This window comes from Canis lupus, chromosome 1, assembly GCF_011100685.1.
Source record: "Canis lupus familiaris isolate Mischka breed German Shepherd chromosome 1, alternate assembly UU_Cfam_GSD_1.0, whole genome shotgun sequence".
Lineage (NCBI taxonomy): Eukaryota > Metazoa > Chordata > Mammalia > Carnivora > Canidae > Canis > Canis lupus.
In genome coordinates this window covers 71,303,437-71,321,471 of record NC_049222.1, presented here as the reverse complement: position 1 = coordinate 71,321,471, position 18,035 = coordinate 71,303,437, and the positions used below count along the sequence as shown (strand labels likewise).

At 45.5% G+C, this 18,035-nt stretch overlaps 1 long non-coding RNA gene across 1 annotated transcript; it reads right to left on the bottom strand.

Moving 5' to 3' along the window:
* Positions 1–280: 280 nt before the first annotated feature.
* LOC111096339 lies at positions 281–17,827 on the bottom strand. Its single transcript, XR_005353947.1, has 3 exons — positions 17,628–17,827; positions 16,987–17,174; positions 281–3,136 (listed from the first exon to the last, which is right to left on the bottom strand). It is a non-coding gene; the product is annotated as an uncharacterized LOC111096339 (long non-coding RNA).
* Between the last annotated feature and the right edge of the window lie 208 nt (positions 17,828–18,035).

The window sequence follows — 18,035 nt, the reverse complement described above, 5'->3', positions numbered from 1 at the left end:
AATACAAGGGGACAAATTAATCTTTCACTGAGAAATATTAAAATAGCTTACTTTACAAACAGAAGTCATTTAATTGGAACCTTTTCAGAGTCTAGATCTTCTATTTCTTCAGGAAGTGTGCCAAACTCATGGATCTGTACATCTTAGTCATCCACCAAGTATGTTTAACTGGCTTAGGAAACATTTTCTGAGGCAAAACTTTCAATTATTTTCAGTGAGTTCCTTTTATTTTATTTTATTTTATTTTATTTTATTTTATTTATTTATTTTGTTTGTTTGTTAAAGTTTTTTTTATATATTTAAGTAATCTCTTTGGGTCCAACATGGGGCCCAAACTCACAACCCGAAGATGAAGAGCTGTGTGCTCTTCCTACTGAGCTGGCCAGGCGCCCCCAGTTACTTTTAGAGAAAACATTTTGACGCACAAGTTTCATCTTGTAACATGGTTGATGGTTGATGATGTTACTTGTTCATCCACTTGCTTGTTCATTTGATTATTAAAAGGCACTCGATAAACACTGGGAACATGGCATCCTGTGAATAAGGCAAGGTAAGGTACACAAAAGAAAATAGAAGGCATGGTGCCTTCTGTGGAATTTGACATTTATTTATTCAGACAAGAGGAGGGAAAAGGAAACAGTGCCAAGGTGCCGATCATCTTGAGTGTGGCTGACAGGTCAACCAAATCTGGACATGGATTTCTACATAGTGCAGTGTGTGGCTTCCAATTTTTTAAGCTATCAGATACAGAGTAGGGACCAAGGTACAAATCTGCGGCAGGTCCATATTATTAAACTAAGGACAGAGTGGACAAATTGAAGGAAAACTTGATCATTTCCTCTCCTTATTTCCTTCACTGCATTTTATTATGACTGCTCCTACCTTAATAGATTTCATTTACTGAATATCAGAGATAGAAATTGGGTTGAGGTCCTGGACTATGCTGATTTCTTCAATGCTTTGGTCCTCTTTTGAAAAATGAGCATGTGGGGCACCTGGGTGGCTCAGTAGTTTCAGCATGTGACCCAGAGTAGGGCATCCATGGTGCATCAGGTTCCTGAGCATGGTGTGGAACATAAGAGGTAAGGACACAACCGGATGGGACTCATCACAGATCTTCTTGGGCTCTGTTGATTTGGGGTCCAGAGAGAGAAGCCCCGTTTCCCTTTTTATCTGAAAAACTGTTGCCATGAACCTGGAGTTGATGTTGGCCACAGTGGCAGGTTTCTAAAGACAGCTGGAGCAGCTGGAGTTGGAAAGGATGAGTCCAACACACCAAGGGAATCTGGGGTTCACCACAGTACTCATGCTGCCCCCTCCCTGCCCTCCTCTTGGCTTGGGTACATAAGCCAGTAAAACAATGTCCTCTTTCTTTCTCATAAATAACTTCACACTGGGCTTCTATCACTTACAACCTAACAGTCTTAATTGTAGAGGCCACAAAATACTCAACACTTCACACACGGTGTCATTTAACCCTTACAAAAAGGAGGTGTGATAATTAATTTCATTTTATAGATAAGGAAACCAAAATTCTAGATCATATCACATTATCATTGCTCTCATAGTGTCCTTCCCTGTTTCTCACTATAGAGTCTTTATTTTTTTCAAATTAAATTTCTTTATTCAGAGGTGTCTAAACATCTTTTCATGCCCTCTGTCATTTTTAAAACAAATTTCTTTATTTCTTCATGAGACTCTTCCTTTAACTTTGGTCTCATTTTCTCACTCATTCAAAATAGTGGGGGGGTCCTGGGTGGCTCAGTCAAACATCTGCTTTCAGCTCAGGTCATGATCCAGGGGTCCTGGGATGAAGCTGGCGTTGGGCTCCCTGCTTAGCGGGGAGTCTGCTTCTCCCTCTCCCTCTATGCCTCCCCCCAACTTGTGCTCTCTCTCTCTGTCTCTCAAAAAATAAAAATAAAATCTTTAAAAAAAAATAATATATATTGAACAACCACAATAAACCAGGCACCATGCTAGATTCTAGAACATCATCATGAGCCAGATGGGCACACCCACCATCTGCTCAAAGCCTGAAGATCACGGGGGAAGAGAGACAGGCAGTTACCCATCAGGCCTCTGTGCACTGCAGTGAAGGAAGCACATGTTGCTGGGGAAACCCACAGGAGGAGCACTCCATCCTAGAAGGCTCAGGAAAGATCTGAACCAACACCTGAAAGATGTCTTTCCTTTTGCCCCTTACTACTGTTTTTCATCATCTCCATCTCACACGATGTGTTTTCCTTGTACTGGTTCTTCCATCCAAGGCCCTTAGACCCAAGTCCAACAAGCACTGATGGACCATCTACTATGTGTTAGAAACTGCCCTGGGGATACATTGATACACTGATGGGGAGACAGGAGCCGAAAAAGCATTTCACTGAGTGTAGACCCTTGAGATGAAAGTGGCCTGGGGTGCTGGAGAGTGGGGACAGGGCTCCTTGGTCCTGGATACCACACCCCTGTGGAGCCTTCTTTTGTGGTCCCTCCCCTCCTCGCGGCTTGGAGCCTTCCTCTGTTGATTAACCGTCTGATTCCACATCTTGCCAATCCCCTTCATTTCCTCATCTACGGAGATTTTCACTCTTATTTCCTAACCCCTCCATTATTTACATGGAAGTAAGGAATCTGGATATAAGCAAAGTGGTTGCTTTTATCCTATATTTTTTTAGGAAGTGAAAAACACAGGCTAACTACCAGATCCACTCTGAGATTTGATTGTATTGAACTGGAAAGAACAATGTTTCTCATTCTAACTCCTCTGTTAGCTTCATGCCTTTGTTTGCTTCCCGTAAGTTCCCCTCACTCATTCCATCCATGTTGTTGCTCTTATTTTTGATGATCCATTGTCTCTACATCTTTCCTGAAAGTGATGATCAGGAGGGGGTGTCATGAAGGATGAAGGAAAGAACGATGTACTGAGCAGCATATCTGGGGTGTACAAAAGGACTTGAGAGGGTGTAAAGTCACGTTTGCCCAATTTATACCATCATTCATTTTTCTCCGTCCTTAGTTTCTATTAGTTTGGCTCTTCCTGGGCCTCTGTTGTTCCGTTGCTTCATCAGGGCCCCCCTTTTCCCGAGGGCCCCCACTCTTCTGAGACAAGAGTCCCTGACTCTCCAAATCTGCAACAAAACTGACAAGGACAAAAGGACAAGTCATTTTACCATGGTTCAGGAAACCTGCATAACCTTGGCTTCCCCAGTAAACTCTTCCTGGTATTTAAAACATGTGTGAACTGAGATAAGATTCTGAAAATATTAACAAAACCCAGGCCTCCACACAAAATAATCCCACAGGAATAATATTCATGACAACAGCACCCACCAGGGTTCACAAGCCACGGCTGAAATGTTACTACTACTGTGCAATGGAAACTGCAGGCTCCCCACTATGGAAGTGGAGCACGAGCTTGAATGAAACCATGCTGTGTGTTTCCCAAACCGTGTGGACAGCCCAATCACACTGTGATACACAAGGAACTCACTATTTTATTTTATTTTATTTTATTTTATTTTATTTTATTTTATTTTATTTTTTATGAAAGTAAAACTTATTAGTTTTAAATTCAAAGTATGACAGCCAAAAAAATATTCTTAAATATTGCTTCCTTCAGTAGAAGATTCTTGTCTTTAGCACGCTTCTCTGTGGGCTCCCACCATTGAATGTGAAAAGTGGCATTAAATCACACTTACAGCTTCTAAGCCAGGCCATTTGCCTTGTACCCTTTTCAATTAAACTATCCCAGTAGCCAGAAATCTAACCAGGGACTGTGGGGGAAGAGGAGCAGAACTAAATAGAGGGGAGAAACAGTTGTAGGAAAGGAAGAAAAGAATTCCTCGCGCGTTCAGGACTACCAGGGATGGCAGGATTCAGCTGCTTTGGAAACTACTCAGAAATATTCTACTCCAGGTCAGATGGAGCAGCTGCTATTTTGAGCGGAGGAAATCCTGGTCACCTGTGGGATGTTGATAGAATTGAGCCTACTTCTCACCTCACCTTGAAATCTCTCCACTTCAGCTTCCATCAAAACCTGGAAATAACTCATTTAATCCACTTCTTTTCTCAGTGTTTGGAACTCGACACTTTATCTCTTCCAGGATTCTTTTTTTCCCTGAGGCTTCATGAGAACTTTGCCCTCTGATATCTACAATATTTAGTGTTGCTCATTTTTTCCTAATTTTTACTTTCCCTGGATTTTTTTAGATGATCCCGTCACCTCCCAAAGTTGTCACTCTCTTTCTTCTACTCACAATGTTCCAGAATCCTGGAAAGCACATTCTTATTCGTAATCATGGAAATGACTACCCACTAAAGGTAAACCCAGAAGACAATTCCAAGTGAATCATTCCTAAACCATCACTAGCAGTCACAGGGATTGCCCTGACCACAATGCTGGAGAGATGCCTGGAAGACTTGCTCACCTGGCGAAATAATCATTTACCCTCCTCCACATCTCCCATATTCCACAGGGAAGCCAAGATTTTCATTGCATGACATCTCCAAGATAGTAATCAGCACCATTTAATCTTCAGGTAAATGCGCAGGGTACCACACTGACCCTATAGGACATGAGAAATCAGGAGCTGATGTGAATCTGCTGATCATCCCATGGTTATAGGAATCATGGCATAAGTCCTGAGGGGGTTTCCCTTGTAGATCAACATGGTAAAATGCTTGGTCAGGCTCTAAGCTCAGACTGCATGGGCTCAAATCCAAGTTCTACTGCTGACTAGCCGGGTGACTGGGGCAAGTTACTCAAACCTCGTGAGCTTCCATTACTTCATGCGTAAAGTGTTTCAAAGAGTGTCGGGCACAGCAATAAATGCATGCTCTTTTTTATCATTGCTGCCTTCATCACATTTGGGTCAGATTATGAGCCTTGTTAAATGAATAATTAATTAAACTACACATTTATTTCCACCAAATATAATTAAAATAACAACTATGTTAAATTTGCATGGAAGTGAGGAATCTGGATATAAGCAAAGTGGTTTGTGCCACTTTGTCAGCTATGTGCCAAGTACTGTATAAGGGCCCAGGAATATCAGTGCCATTTAATATTTTCAATGATGCTGTAACTTAGGGATTAGGACTGGTCCCCTTTTAAATGGGGACAATGGGGATTCAGGAGTGGTGATGAACTGCCCATGGTCATTCACTAACGTGAAGAGAGGCTATTTATTCATACCCAGTTCTCTGACTCCAAAGCCCATGCTTGAACTGCTATGAGATACTGTCCTTCTGACTAATAGCTTATCCAAAGCCAAGGTCAAGAGGGCACCTGGGTGGCTCAGCAGTTGAGCATCTGCCTTTGGTTCAGGTCGTGATCTCAGGGTCCTGGGATTGAGTCCCACATTGGGCTCACCGTGGGGAGCCTCCTTCTCCCTCTGCCTGTGTCTCTGCCTCTGTCTATGTCTCTCATGAATAAATAAATAAAATCTTTAAAAAAGAAAAAAAGAGGCAAGGTCAATATGTCAGATGTGAAATGAAATTCAGCAAGGCCCAAATTGTGTATGTATTTACACGTGTATGTTTGCTTAAGTCAGATTTAACAATGAGGAGAAAAACCTGAAATAGTTCTTTCCCGCTCACTGCCCCAGGCCTATAAGACAGAGATGCCTGAGGGGAAAATACTACTGTGCCAGCAAATTTACCCTGGAATGAAAGCGGACTCCCCAGTTGAGTCTGGCCTCCTTATTTCTCTTTGCTTGTTCTTGATCTTGGCTCTTGTATGAAAGGCTTATTTGTTCTAATTGTTAGAGTAGCCACTGAATCTGTCCTCAGGCAACAAATTCTTTACTCTTAGCCTCGAATCTTCACTTCTCACCTGTTCAGAGTCGTTCAGAACCCCATCAGTGTCAAATTACAGGAGGGCCCAAGAGTCTGCATGAGGGGAAACAAGTCCTTTTTAAAAGTGAGGCTAACACATGGAAAGACACAAAAATGAGGAGCATGCTTGTGATAATAAACTTAGAAACTTGAAAGCACACAAATTTATTATCTTCCAGTTTTGGACATCAGAACTACAAAATGGGTCTTACTAAAATCAGGGTGTCAGCAGGGCTGAGTTCCTTCTAAAGGCTCTAGGGGAGAATCCATTTCCTTGTTTTTCTAGCTTCTTCTTTTTTTTTTTTTTTTAGATTTTATTTATTTATTCATGAGAGACACAGAGAGAGGCAGAGACACAGGCAGAGGGAGAAGCAGACTCCATGCAGGGAGCCTGATGTGGAACTTGACCCCAGGACCCCAGGATCATGACCTGAGCTGAAGGCAGACGCTCAACCACTGAGCCACCCAGGCGCCCCTGGTTTTCCAGTGTCCAGAGGCTGCCACATTCCTCAACTCTTGGCCTCTTTGGCCAGCAACCACATCACTCCCACCTCTGCTTCCATTGTCATACCTCCTCTGACTCTTCTGCCTCCTCTTTCTCTCTCAAAGACTCTAGTGACTACATTGGGAAGATAATGTCCCTATCTCGAGAGCCTTAACTTCATCACATCTGCAAAGCCCCTTTTGTCATGTAAGGTCACGTATTCCCAGGTTCTAAGGATTAGAATGTGGACATCTTTGGGGGACCATTACTCTGCCCACCACAATGGGTCTTCTTCTATCTGTTTAGGTTCCCAGGATTCTCACCATAGCTGCCATGTTTTCACCTGTGGCATGAGACCTTCGCTCATGGTGGGAAGGAGCTTACAGAGCTCTGCACTCCCCAGAAAGCCTACTATAAGCGTGTGGGTCATACATGGGAAAGCCTTCCTGAAAGCTTTACAGTAGAAGGGATCCAAACAGATTCCTGGCCAGAGGACTTGAATCATGGAGGAGTAAAAAAAAGTCTGCCTTTGTTTGTACCCTCTACTGCCTCTGCTTAGCTGGGCCCAGGAGAAGGAAAGGATGAAGGCAGGGTCTCACCACCATTTTTTACATCAGGAGGCAATAGCCCATCTCACAGGTGTCTCAGAAAGCCAAAAGCCCCAACTCTGAGAAAAGAATATATTACACAGCCCATGCACCTGCCTACTTGCCTGCTGTATTAGTCAGGAAGCTCTACCCTGTGGCCCAACCCCTTTGACAATAACACCTGGGCCCTTCCCCGATTGGTCTTGGGAGAAGCACCTGTCTTTTGGGGGAAATATTTGAATGGCTTTTTTTTTTCCAGCCAGCCTGTCTTGAACATGTCCTGTACTGGTTCATTGTCCCTGAGGCTGTTTTGGGACTTTCCTTCTTGAACAAGCAAGGCCTCTAGAGATTATGAGAGTCGTGAGATTCTCTGATTCACTGGCCTACAGACAATCCTACGGGGAAATGGCACTGTGTTCTACTTGCACATCTGTAATTGGACTCAGAACTTGAGAAGTGGACATTTGGCTGCAGGCTAAATCCCCCTACAGCAAATATTGTCACAGCTGAGAATCTCTGTGGACCCACAGTATTTCTAAGAACACAGATGTCCCCTACAACTTTCTGCCTGTGATTTCTTGGGTATATCTGCTTTATCGGGAAGCTTAGCATCGCTGTGGTCTGAGGCTAGCTCCCAGTGCTATATAAATAAGTAGATGCACTCTTCTGTGCTATAAAGCACTTGGCTGCATCTGGGATTCTATTACTATCTCCTCTGGGCTTCTGTAGGCTCTATTTGGTGTTGGCCACACAGCTCTGCCCTATGGCTGGCTCTGTTCTTGTTGGGAGGTTGCCTCTGTTGGATGCAGGCTGTCGGACCACACAGGGACTGTTAATAAACTGTTTACTCCATGCTGGTGTTCAGGCTGGGACACCCAGTGTGGTCCACCTCCACCTTAATGACCGGATCTCTGTAGCTCACACCCCCTAATCAGGTACTTCAGAACCGGCTGGGGTTTCTTTCTTTAGTCTGGCAAGCTCTTTGCTTTTCATCCTTTGCCCTTACATCCTGCCTGAATTTTCTCTCCATTCACTCTGGAAAAGCAAAAAATCCAAATGTCAGACCCACCAAGTAGCTTTAAGTAATCGTTCTTATTTCTATACAAGAGGCATTTGGGGAAACGAGAGCATGTTTTAAGAAACCACTGAGTTTTAGACATTACTCCAACACAAAGGCTGCTCATCTTTCAGGTAAGGTGATGGTCAGGGTCCGTGTAGCAATGGCAAAGGGAAGCTGACCGCCATTTTCCCTTCTAGAAGTCTTTTGGTTACATTTAACTTTGCCACTTGCACACTCTAGGAAACTTCTTCAGACCAGACGATGAGGATGAGCCCCCTGACCAGTGAGGAAGAGAGAAAGACCTTTGTGGCTTGCCCCCTTGGGAGAAGAAAGCGGAGATCTAGAGCCACAGGGCCCCTGCCCCCTGCCTCCCTGCGTGCCTCCCTCAACCATTCCAAGGATGCTGACAGCCATAAAAAATCAGGCCTGTTAGCAACAGGAAAGATCACAGGCCTTGATTCCTGTCGAGCTCCTCCAACAACAGCTGCCATCTGGCTCACCATCACAGACGAACGCGGACCCTGATTTATGGGGCAGCCCGGGTCAGGGAGTGGGCCACGTGCATTGCCCTTTCCCCCACAAACACCCCAGTGGGCCGGGGCCTGGGAGAGGGCTACTGCAGGTCATCGATAAATCCTGGGGATAAAACAATGCAGAAGTTATTAAAGGGAGCGGGGAGGGGACCAATGTGAGTTATTCCAATTACAGGCATGGTTATCTTCTTCCGTGCAGTTCAAAGCGCGTGCACCCTAATGCATTTCAGCGGCTAATAAAAGTACCGAGGGCTGCTTTTTTTCTTCTTCTTGAAACCCACAGTGCTTATAAATTATAGTGCAGAGGGGTGTGAAAGATACATGGTAGCTTTGAAGCAGCGCTGACAGCCTCAAACTAATCGATCATAGAAGGAAGTCCACAGTAATAGATGATGCACCATTTATCTAAAGCAAAAATAGATAGTCTCCCTGTGGGAATAGGAAGGAAAAGAAAAAAAAACTAAAATGAGGGGTGGGCATGGGGGGACAAATGTAACATTTCTGATGTTTCAGCTGCAGGCTTTAAAACCAGAGGCACAATAAATAAATAAATAAATAAATAAACAAACAAACAAACAAACAAACACCAGAGACACTGCGGCTTCACCTGAGAAGAGGGGGTGGCACGGAGGGGCCGGACCACCATGGCCCGGGTGCGCCGAGGGGACCAAGACCTTTACCATCTACAGCTTTTCCAGACGAAACTTTGAACAGAACCCTCCGCAGCTGGCCAGGAAATTCTCCTTAGCGTTTATTGTACTAAAAGGGAATTGACTGGAAATTATAATTAAATCGCGTTTGTGCGGCCTGGTTGTGCGGGGGGGGGGGGGGGGGGGTGCAGAGATTTAGGGAAATGATCGTGTCGTACAAAAAATGTTAGAAGATGTACCTGTGAGGACGCCTGGCTCAGGGATTGAGCGTCTGCCTTCCACCCAGGGTGTGACTCCAGTGTCCTGGGATCGAGTCCCTCATCAGGCTCCCCAGAGAGAGCCTGCTTCTCCCTCTGCCTATGTCTCTGCCTCTGTCTCTGTGTCTCTCATGAATAAATAAAATCGAAGAAGAAGAAGAGGAGGAGGAGGAAGAAGAAAGAAGAAGAAGAAGAACCACCTGTGGTTGTGCAGCTCCCAAGCCCAGCCACACGCAGCACAGAAATGGAGCACCGCTGGGCCCAGACCTCCCTGCGGAGGTCCACAGGGAAGTCCTGCACCCCATGTCCTTTCATCTGGGAGATCGAGGCACTCAAAGATAGTTTGCTCTTTCACGTAGACTGAGCACCTCCCAAGCCACATGTACATTTGCTTAAAGGAAGACACTTTTTTTTTAAAGAAATACAAAAAAAAAAAAAGGAAGCTGTAGTCTGTTGTTAAAATACAATCCCTAGTTACACTTGATCAGAATTTTACAAATGTGCGTTATATGAGGGGGCCGGGCAAGAATGGCCTCAGCTCCGGACTCTTGCGTCTCTCTCCAGACCCCTGCAGTGCTCACATGCCACCACGAGTTATTTAACTATAGTCACAGGTTGGAGGGTGCTGCTCCTCTGCTGTGATTCTGCGGCCAGCACGCTCCTCTCCGACAGCTCCGCCAAGCCCTGAACACAACATTCAAGGATTTTCTCAACACATCCTTGGGCTCTAGCCTCACCACTGAGCGTGCCCCCATCTCACTGCACTGTGGCCACACCCCACAACGGGGCGGTTCATCCCCTCTCACCTCCCTGCCTCCCAGAGTCCAGTGGCATCTGCCTAGAGGGCCTTTGGCTTCTGCCTGGAGGTCTCTCTGGCATGCGTCCTCCTAGATGCAGCCTGGTGATCACCAGTTCACCCCTCCTGTGGTTGGCATATTCTGTTGTCACAGGGGACTTTGATCCTTTGCTCTCAACCCCACACCACACTGGGTGCTGCTCTTGGGGTTTGACCTTGAGCACGCACCTCGCCTCCTCCAAACCATGTGTGTGCCCACCCAGCAGGCCTCCCTGGTGAGCATGCAGTGAGTGGCACGTCTTCCAACTGGGTGACAGATGCAGAGTGATGGCTGAGGGGGCCTGTGCTGTGGGGCAGGGGGTGACAGGGCCCACTAACAAGCAGTAACTGGGGACTCAGAGCAGGTGCGCTGCCTCCGAGCTAAGTTTTTATCACGATGGGCTGTTATTTACCTTCTCCAGACCCAGTAAGCAGCCTGTTTCCATAAATTAAAACAGAGCGAGGGATCCCTGAGTGGCTCAGCGGTTTAGCGCCTGCCTTTGGCCCAGGGCGCGATCCCCGGGATCGAGTCCCATGTCGGGCTCCTGGCATGGAGCCTGCTTCTCCCTCTGCCTGTGTCTCTGCCTCCCTTGCCTCTCTCTGTGACTATCATGAATAAATAAATAAATAATCTTAAAACACACACACACACACACACACACACACACACACAGAGCGAGGCAGGTTTCCTGAGTTGATTTTAGGTTCTGCCAGTCATGAACCAGGAAACTCTGGGGAGTGTCTCTCACCTCCAGGAGTTATCAGAGTGCCCATCCCAGACAGTTGCTGCAAGAATTAAATGAGGCAGGAGTGTAAAGTGACTGAGATAATATCTGGCACAAAGTCAGAGTTCAATGGCTATTAGCTATTATTAGTTATTACTTCTAACGCTCACACACAACACAAGGTCAATTTCCCCATTCGGCAGCAAATAGGCCATGAAAATATTATAAATAAGGATCTGTCCCCAGAATTACAATTATTCCTTAGTTTTCCATGGTTCTAATGCTCTTCCCACAAGTATTTTATCCCATATAGTAAGGAATGTGCTAGACGGTCCTAATTTCAAATAATCTTACCAATAGTTTTCATAAACCATCCAAACATTTGGGAAACAAAGTACTCTCACCACCCAAACGACATCCCCCAGACTGCCTCTTTTACCTAAAAGTGGAGCTTAAAAAATATATATAAATATATGTATTTTTACATATATGTATACATTACAAAATATATGTATATATTTATATATATATTTTTTTTAGCTTAAACTTTAACTCTTTTTTTACATTTGAAAAATATGACCTACATTCTATGGCCCTCGAGCTTACTGAGGTCATGGAGCAGCGGCCCCATTCCTTATCCACCAAGGCAGTCCGGGAGCAGCTGGGGGACCTCTGACTACAATCCCATCCTCCGGGGCCATGGGGCCCAGGTTCTGCAAGGAGAACCTGCGCTCATCTCAAGGGCAGCTTGGAAAAGGCTGGAGAATCACCTGGCTCACTCAGATGCTTCAGAATCACCTGGCTGAATGAACGAATGGAGCAAACAGATGCACACACACAGCACCCGGCCTGGCACATGGGCCCATGCACACTCCGTGGATGGGTGGCCGGCAAGGAGAGGTTCTTGGCTCCTGCTCCTACCCCAGAGACCCCTCAAGCAGACTCCTGGAGGAGTGTGTTGTCCCCGGTGTCCCCTCTAGGTTCCCGTCAGAGGGCGTTGGTTGCCCTGAAGCCTCACATGTTGTGTGAACTGTGTGTGGTGTGTGCAGTGCCCTGGAATTCAGGTTCCAGAACCCCCTCTCCTCCACCCAGCATAGCCAGTGTGGGGAGCCCTTCAACACAGGCATCTCTTCACTATCCTGCACGAAGGATTTTTTTCCATTGGTGAACTGAATGCTGTTTGGTTTCTACGGTGAGAAGAGACCCTGGCGTTGGGAGCAGGTTTGGAGAAGGCGGAAGGACCTCCAGCCTGGATGGGGGGGATTGCCCTGGGGGCTGTGATTCGGGTCACTTGTTGAGCAGGGGTGAATCTCTTCTGTCTCGTCCATCCCATTCCAGATGGCAGTGCATGTCCCCAGGGGCCGAGGCATCCCTCTGACTTCCCTCCCTCCTTCTGCCCTTTCCATCCTTCCTTAGTCCTCTCCAGCCTAGAATCCGATAAGAGTTGCAGGAAATAATTGGAAACCAACCTCCCCAGGTGTTCATCATATAAAAAAGGACGGCTCTGTCTGGCGCAGCTGTTGCCACTGGTGCTTCTCCTGGTCGACCTGAGACTTTTAGTGTCCTACAAATGAATATTAGTAAATAAATAAAAGAAATGCCTTTTTTCACCTGGCGACTACTCAGCCTCCTGATAATTAACTCGCTCTTTTCTCCCCCCTCTCTTACCAACCGTGAGCAGTAATGTTCTCTGGTAAACAGGCTGCTCATGACTGTCCTGCCAACAGGTGCTTTCCGTAGAGGATGAGCTGTCCCATGGAGGCACATGTTGAAAGCCAGAAGCTCACAGGTCAATTTGCCGCATGCAATGGGATTTTAAAGGTTGATCCTACATTGAAAAATAGAGACTTCACAAGAAAATTCATATTTTGGCCATTTCTTGGAAATTGGGAGATGCTTTTGGAGATGGTGGGCCTACATTCCTACTTGGCAGGAATTGCCTGGTGCCTGGTGCCTACATTCCTACTTGGCAGGAATTGCCTGGTGCCTCTCAGCACCATGGCCTCACACTTCCTCTTAACTCTTGAGACCACAGCTGAATGTCAGATGTAATTTATCATTTTATTAGTTCTGTTGTTTCCCTTACAGTAGAGATATTTTTTCTGTGCCCATATGCTGTGAATTGACGATGACTGAAAATTCATGATCATTCCTCCCATCGAGAAAAGGGAAGTCAATTTCCCCTTTTGAATCAGGGCTGGCCCATGACTTGCTCTGTCCAACAGAATGTGGTAGAAGTGATGCTGCCTAACTTCTTAAATGGGGCCATTAGACATTCAGTTTCTGCTTTCATGTACTTGGAACACTCCATCTTGGATCTCAGCCATCCTGCTGTGAGAAGCCCACACCACTTATAGAGGCCATCTGGAAAGAACTAGAACATTCCATTCCACAACCCCAGTTGAGCTCCCAGCCAACAGCCAGCCCCACCATCAGCCATATAAGTGAGCAATCCTGGACATTCCAGCCTGGTTGTGCCTCCAAATTATCACCACCCTGGCTAACACTCCATGCAAAAAAAATACCCAGCAGACCCCAGTCCACCCACCAAATCATGAGAAGTAGTACATGGCTGTGGTTATTTTATATCACTAAGTTTTGGGGGTGGTTTCCTCTGTAGCAATCACTAATCAAAACATCCTATCATTATCAAATTTGAAGAGGAAAGAAAGGTAGATAAGGAGACAGGTCTCAGGAAAAATGGAAGAAAGTAATCATTTTTGGAACTGAAGACTCTTCCTACTGAATTTGTACATAAATATCCAGCTTGCTTCAAAAATTTACACCGCCAGTTCTCGAAAGCATTTCTGTCAAGGACTCTGGCTCTAAGGGATAGTGGCCACAGAGGCCTGCAGATCACAATCTAAGTTCTGCTTCTTTCTTACTAGCTTTCTAATGGTGAGCAATCATCAATTCTCTGACCTTCAATTTTCCCGTCTTTGCAAGTGGAATACCAGTATCTGCTCTGTTAACCTTAATGGATGTTTTATAAATTGTAAAGGACTTTGTAAATGCAAAATAGTTATTTGCATTTTATGTCCCCAATTTTTTTTAAAAGGCTATACAACTCCTGAGATACTCCAAAAGTATGCTGTTTTTATTTGAAATGCTGAGAGTGACATATTGGAATTTGTCCATCCAGCTGACCTTGAATTCCAGGTCTATGGAGCAGGGATGACAAAAAGATTTCAACTCATATGCCTATCCAGGTGTGTTTACTGCCTGGAGAACTGTGTTGCGAATGATCTGAGGCCACATCTGGGAAGGGAGATGGGTACATGCGGGCCGTGAATTGACCCTCAGCATGAAAAATCTTCTTTTTGTTTTTTTTAAGATTTTATTTATTTATTCATGAGAGACACAGAGAGAGAGGTAGAGACACAGGCAGAGGGAGAAGCAGGCTCCATGCAGGGAGCCTGACATGGGACTCAATCCCGGGACTCCAGGATCACGCCCTGGGCTGAAGGTGGTGCTAAACCGCTGAGCCACCCGGGCTGCCTGAACAATCTTTTTTTTAAAGGGCTTTTTCTTTTGTTTTTAAAGAGCCTTTGAATGAAATAACAAAGCTTAAGTTAGGGGACTGGATTTGAGCTGTGTGACTGTGACCATGGACCACACATAACTTTTCTGATCTCCAGTCATGTCATCTGCAAAATGACAGTGAGGATGAGGATGATGACGCATTTATTGAACGTTGACTCCATGGTGGATACATTCTCTTTCTCTTGATCCCTACAACAACCTCTTGGAATAAGGTCGGTTTCATCATTACCCCCATTTTACACATGAAGACATGGAAACACACATGGAGAACTTGCCGACATCACACAGCTAGTAAGTCTGGGAACCAAGACTTGAACCCTGATAGTATAGACCAAATGATGGCAAACTTTTGCAATAAAGGGCTAGAGAGTAGATATTTCAGGTTCTGTAAGCCACACAGTGGCTGTGCAACTACTCAACTCTGCTGTTGCAGCTCAAAAACAGCCAGGGACAATACGTAAACAAATGGGGTGGCTATCTTCCAATAAAATTTTATTTGCAAAAACAGGCAGTGAAGTGGATTTGGCCTGTGGGCTGTAGTTTACCAACCTCTGGTCTAGGGAGGTGCTTTCCAATAGAAACAATGCAAGCCGCAAATTACACAGATTATGTATATAATTTAAAATTTTATGTAATTCATATTTTCTACTCACATTTTAAATAAAAGTTCAGAGACAGGTGAAACTAATTTTAATACTATATTTTAAACACAATATATCCAAAATATTGTTTCAATGTGTTATCAATATTTTTTAAATTATTGATATAGTTTACTTTTCTTTTTTTTTTTTTATATCTTTGAAGTCCAGTGTGTACTTTATACTTAGAGCACATCACAGCTGGGACCACATGTAGCTGGTGACTACATGGAGGCCCTCAGGTCTAGAACCCAGCCTTTCTGTCTGCCTCAGCAGGACCTTGGGGCTAATACATAAGAACGCAGGATAGAAATGCTAATTATTGGTTTTGATTCATTTGGGTCTCTTGGATGGTTCCCAGGTCCTACCTTGTATGAACCATTTCAAGAGTTTGATTTTAATTTAATGATTTGGAATTCAGAATGCATTTTTCCTTAGAAACAACACTATAAATGGCTGCTAGAGTGTTGGGCCCTTCCACAAAGCCCTAATTAATGGGTGGTATACCTGTCAAACACAGTGTGGCTTGAATTACCCCTAATGATCATCCACAATGTGATTTTCTGCTAGCTCTAAGGATACTGGGAACAAACTCTGGCCTTGGGCAGCAGGTCAAAGCAGGTGCCCCCCCCACTCCCCTGCCCCCACCCCGGATCTTTTGTGGCCAGGCCACCCTCTGAGATCTGAGTCATGGTCTGAGCAGTTGTCCCTTGTTGGCGAGAGCTCCGATGCCCATGTGCTTTGCCTGAATTCTGGGAAGGCTGCGTTCCTAAGTCAGAGGTTGCCCAGCCCAAATGCCTCTCTCTCCACCAGTGTCTTATAAAGGGTCCAGTATATACATTTCATTGCTTCCTATAGGTACAAGTTCAGGCCTCAGAAAGCAAGCAATAGAGCATTCAGTAGTGATTCCCAGACTGTGGAGTTTAATGGATCAATAACATTTCAAAACCAAAACAAAACTAAACTAAACTAGAGAACCTATATAAAGTGGCCTTCTTGCAATTTTTCCAAGTAAACACATTAAGGGGGTAAAGACCCCTACCATACACTGGCACCAGTATTTTAACATCAGAACAGCGTTTTAATGCTGAGTAAAGGAGGGAAGGGGCTCAGAATTAGAGACACTTTTTTTTTAATCGAATAAATTTGATTTTGTAGAAAATTCCTACTGCATGGCCTTTATTTTTAGCATTTTGTCAAGGACCTTAAAAACTTTGCCTCCAGAGTCATGGGTTCTCAGGCTAGCATTTGGGAGCCCGAGTGACTAAAATGGCTCAGGGCAGTTGCATGGGATAATGAAAGGTCTGGAAAGTAAGCAGAGGGAGGGACGTGGCAGCAGAGCCCTTAGGTGAGCTCGCCTCCCACCTTCAGGAGGGTTTTGGGTAAGAGACATAACTGCGACAGAAAACAGACCCTTTACTGGCACTACTATCTTAGGTTCACATCTCGTGGTGGACTTTAGAAGGTATTTACACATCCCTTTTACCTCCTTGGATCTTCTCCAAAACTCCACAAGTTAAACGGAGAAGATACGCCACGTATCATATAGATTAGACGGTGCCACGGACGGAATTCCCAAGATTGCTGCTCTAAATTTTTTATTTTCTTTTTGGTGACTTTTTTACTACAGCCCACGTTCAACACCCAAGGAATGGATTTGGAGACTGGAACTCCTGTAAAATAAGGATGACTCTATCGCTCATTCATCTTATAACCTTAGATGTTGCCTCATCTATAGGACAAGAATTATAAACTGCATGATAATGAGGGCTCACTGATTCCTGTAAAAGGGTTTCAAAGCTCCTCTGATGAAAGGAAAAGCAAAGTAGAAAGAATCCTTACAATAGATGTCTCCAGGCCGTGGGTTTTCTTCTCAGGGGTGGGCAGGTCCCCAGCCACCCTCCTGCCGCCTTGGATACAGGCTCCCTGGGTACAGGCTCCATGTCCTTTCTTCTCTCCTCTCTGCAGCAGCCTCGCCCCACTCATCACCACCATGGCATGGCGGAGCAAACAAGCATGCAGGCTCCTACCTGGGTTTTGAAAAGTTACTTTAGTGACCTTTCCTGCCATTAACCATTTTGGAAGAGTGATTGTCAATGGTAATCTCATCCAGGGTTTTCCTGATGAGATTGTGTTTGAATTATCCCCAATTTTCAAAGGTTTGAAAGACCACACGCGTGCACACACACACACACACACACACACACCCAAATATGGATGACAAGACCCCAGCTCTGGTTGTTCAGCACCTCAAATGAGTTCAGTCTGGATATTTTGAGCATCACTGAAGTGGTCTGCGTCCACCCCATCTCCCCATCTCTACCCTTCCTGCTTCACATTTTCTTTTTAAAACCATGCTTCTGTTACTAACGGTTCCTTCTGAACCCAACATCCAGGGCTTTGAAGTAACCATATAAAGCAATAGACAGACTGCAAGCAAATGGCAGAGCACTGAGCCTCTGAGCACAGAATTTTCAGCTTACTCCTTCCTCTTGCTCTTCACAATCTCTGGAATTCGGCTTTGAACGGGACTCAGCCTTAGATGACAAGGCGTCTCTGTGGTGTGGCAGCCAACGCTCCGTTTCGCCCACTCGTTTCTCCCCAGGCCCGGCGTGCAAGGCCCTGCAGCCCGGGGGCAGCCCCCGCCCCCCCGCCCCGGCAGAGGGAGACAGGGGTCGGGGCGTCTGGGGCGCACCGGACGCTGACGCCCTGACCCTGAGCTTGTCCTCAGGGCGGAGGTTCCCACTGCTCGGGAGCGCCAGAGGGTTGGGAGGGAGGGAGAAGAAACAAATCTGCGTGCACAGCACCTCCCCCCGCAGGGTGCCAGCGCTGACGTCCTCCGCACCAGCTCCCCTGGGAAGCGCTTCCCCCCTCCTGTGTCCTCCACCTTC